This window comes from Trachinotus anak, unplaced genomic scaffold, assembly GCF_046630095.1.
Source record: "Trachinotus anak isolate AG129_WGS33_773 ecotype Australia unplaced genomic scaffold, CSIRO_AGI_Tana_v1 ptg000011l, whole genome shotgun sequence".
NCBI lineage: Eukaryota > Metazoa > Chordata > Actinopteri > Carangiformes > Carangidae > Trachinotus > Trachinotus anak.
The window spans coordinates 27,540,975-27,544,403 of record NW_027273862.1 but is presented as its reverse complement, the minus strand read 5'-3'; the positions used below and the strand labels follow the sequence as shown (position 1 = coordinate 27,544,403).

The 3,429-nt window shown below is 36.1% G+C and overlaps 1 long non-coding RNA gene across 1 annotated transcript; it reads left to right on the top strand.

Annotated features, from left to right (window-relative positions):
• Positions 1 to 254: 254 nt before the first annotated feature.
• LOC139628395 (uncharacterized) lies at positions 255 to 2,657 on the top strand. Its single transcript, XR_011692769.1, has 3 exons — positions 255 to 774; positions 1,301 to 1,390; positions 1,715 to 2,657. It is a non-coding gene; the product is annotated as an uncharacterized lncRNA (long non-coding RNA).
• Positions 2,658 to 3,429: the final 772 nt, after the last annotated feature.

Below are 3,429 nucleotides of genomic sequence, written 5' to 3'. Positions count from 1 at the left end.
AGTATCAGAAGATTTATAAAAAGAAAAAAATCTAACTTCCGTTGGTTAATAAACTAAAAAGCAAACAAGAAAAAAAAAAGCAAAATGCTGTGCTGTAAAGACAAGCACATTACAATAAAGTTATCAAACGACAAGCTGTAGTGATGCTTGTCAGCTCCCATGTGTGAATGTTAGTGTGAGTTGGATGATCCTGAAAATGAGTGTTCATGTTCAGAAACCCTCCAGCAATAAAAAAAAAACCATGCAGGCCAACTGATAGAAGAATCATCCACTTAAGATGGCAGATCATACTCAAATGGACGGTACCCTACTGTAGGCACAGACTGCCCCAGGTTGAACCTTAATTTCATGAATATGTTTATTTAGTGTTGGTTGGACTGGTGCAATCACAATGAGATCACATCTCTTTAAAAGTGTGGGTGCTGCTGTGTCACAGAGGGCAGCAAACATAAGACTTGCATATGTTTCACCTGTTTGCATCTTACCATTGTTTCTGCATGTTTCACTGCAAAGCTTACTGTAGCGTGAGAATACATCGCAGAGACAGACACATTAGTCATTTGTTGCAGAATAATAAATAAATTAACATACACAATCATGTCTATACTAAACACCTGTGTGTTGTTGAGAGGCTGATGAACTTACTTGCAGCCTTGGCAGACAGAGGTTCTTCTGATCATCAATTGAACAGTGGCGCCATCTACTGCTTTTCACCTGGAAGTACAAGCTCTTCAGTCCGTTTATCTGGAGACTGAACTGTAAAACGCTGAAGAGGTGAAGAATTAGGTTTGGTTTAATTGAACTGAATGTGATGGGAATTTAGATTAAAATGGGAATAAGACTGTAACAATGGTTTCGGTATTAACTCAGCTTTGAACCATTTATCTGAACCTCACAAAAAGATCATGCATCTAACACAGTGACTTAGACTGAGTGCAACAGTGTCCTCACTCTGCAGCTGTTTTTGTGTTAATCTGTTTGACTTCCTGGATTAAAAACCTAAAAGTTAACATATGACTTTAACCTCAGCTCTTCCTCCTCACACGACACATGGAGTCAGATTCTACCTGATCGTAAAATACCTTATAATCATATTTATTTTGCATGAAGAGGTGGAAAAGTGAATTTCATTGATAAATATAGGATACAAACAGAATATTTGAGTTAATATAGCTACAAAATTCAATTATCTATTATAAATGAGAACTTATAAACTGTTATTGTAAATGTCCAATTGTGTTTAGTCAAGCAGATGTTCTCCACTTCATGTTTCCATGTTTGTTTTTGAGTTCGTCCACAGGTCACAGTCTCTGTACTAACAGCTCCATGGTGACAGTCACTTAGCTGCAGGATTTCTGAGCCTTTGGTCCATGATGAGCTCAACAACAAGGTAAAAGCCTCTTCTCCAAAAGGAGAAGCTGCTGCAGAGATAAATATGTAAAAGTAAAAATATGTAAATATTTGACTATAATGTTTAGCTTGCCACTAAAAGTAGCGGTAATACTGTTTGGAGTTAATTATTCCAACTCAAGATTGATTGTTATTCTGACTGGATGTTTTCTGTCCAGCCTTAATACCTCAGAGGGTATACATTTGTTTTTAAAGTTTTAGCTTTTCATTGAAAGAAAGAAAGAAAGAGAAAACAACCATTTAGTGACTAATATGTACCTTTGTTGCACTTTTTTACTTGATCTTCTTGCATTTCTCTGAATAGAAGTACTTACACCGAGGGATGTAGACCGACCACCTTTTCCACCTTTCAGCTTTTAACCAGCCATCGTGTTTTCATCCATCTTCATGATTCAGGCTCAGCTCACTGCGCTCACATAACTTATATGTAGTAGCAGGTTTAATTAAATGTCTGTTTATTAAGTATCATCTGTAATTTGTTGCTTCTGACCAATCCCCTGTCTAATGTCTGCGTTTCAAATCCAACCCAGCAGACTGAGCTACCAGTGGTTGAAAATATGACAGGATGTCTTCCGTAAACACAAAGCGATTAGAAAGTTGTGATTTTCCAAACAGAAACTACAACTGATTTTTACTTATGATACCAAAGCAGCTTTTCCAGTGAAATTTTATTTTGCAAAAGCCTTTTTTCAAAGACTTCTTTATTTTAAGACAGTTTAATATCCAATATGTCTCTAATGAATTTATGATAAGCATGTAATGCCTGATTTTCCTTTTTGAATATAATTGTGGTGTTTCTTCCAACTAAAGCAAAACCTTGATTTTCTATGCATTTCCATTGGGACGCTTGTTGTTTTTGTACAATGATGCTTTAAAAATGTATTTTCACTGTTGAATAATGCAGGCAGGAGCAGGAAGGGGCCTGTAGGTGGGAGTAAAACAAAAGCCCAATGACAATCATCTTTACATTTCAAGGAAGAGGAAAGACTAAAGAAAATCAAGGTAATAAAAACGACCAGGAAGAAGACTTCCTGTTCAACGCTCTTGCCTTCAAAATAAAATGTAAACGTTTTAATATTTATGGGCGCACTGAATAACTTAAGTAGGCTACATCAAACATGATTATCTGTCTGAAAACACAAACATGACACCTTCATGGGATTGTTGAATATCTCATTCTGAAACCATTAGCATCAATATAAAGTTATAATCCACTCTTCTGGGAAGGCTTTTTACAAAACTTTGGAACCGATCAAACAAATAAAACAATAGAAACATAAATAAGGAAGGAGTTCTTCCATCTCACATTATGTTTAATGTGTTTCATGTTTCATATTGATAAATACACATTTGACAAACCAAATGCACTTGTTTGAATAGAAGCATTTAATACTTACACCAAGGAATGTAGACCGACTTCCCTACTGAGTGGCACTGAAACCAGCCTTCGTGTTTTCATCCATCTTCATGTTTCAGGCTCAGCTCACATAACTTGTGTGTTGTAGCAGGTTTAATTAAATGTCTGCTTATGAAATAACATCAGTAATTTATTGCCTCTGAACAATCCCCTGAGTCCGAGTATGGATCTCAGCTGCAGCCTAAGTCTGTTTCATTCTTCCTCTGTTATTATCATACAATAAGATCACTGCACGAGTTAACTCTAACATTTGAGTTTCAAAACAGCAGACTGAGCTACCAGCGGCTGAACTTATGACAGAATGTCTTCTGTAAACATAAAATCATTAGAAAGTTGTGGTTTTCCAAACAGAAACTACAACTGATTTTCATCTGTGATACCAAAGCAGCTTTTCCCAGTGAAATTTTATTTTGCAGAGGCCTTTTAGTCACAGACTTTTTTATCTTAAGACAGTTTCAAATCCAACATTTCTCTGATGAATTTATCATAAGCATGAGATGCCTCTTTTTCCTTATTGAAGATAAATGTGTTGTTCTCTTCCAACCAAAGCGACCCTTGATTTTCTGAGCATTTCCACTGGGATTCTTAACATTTCTCAACAA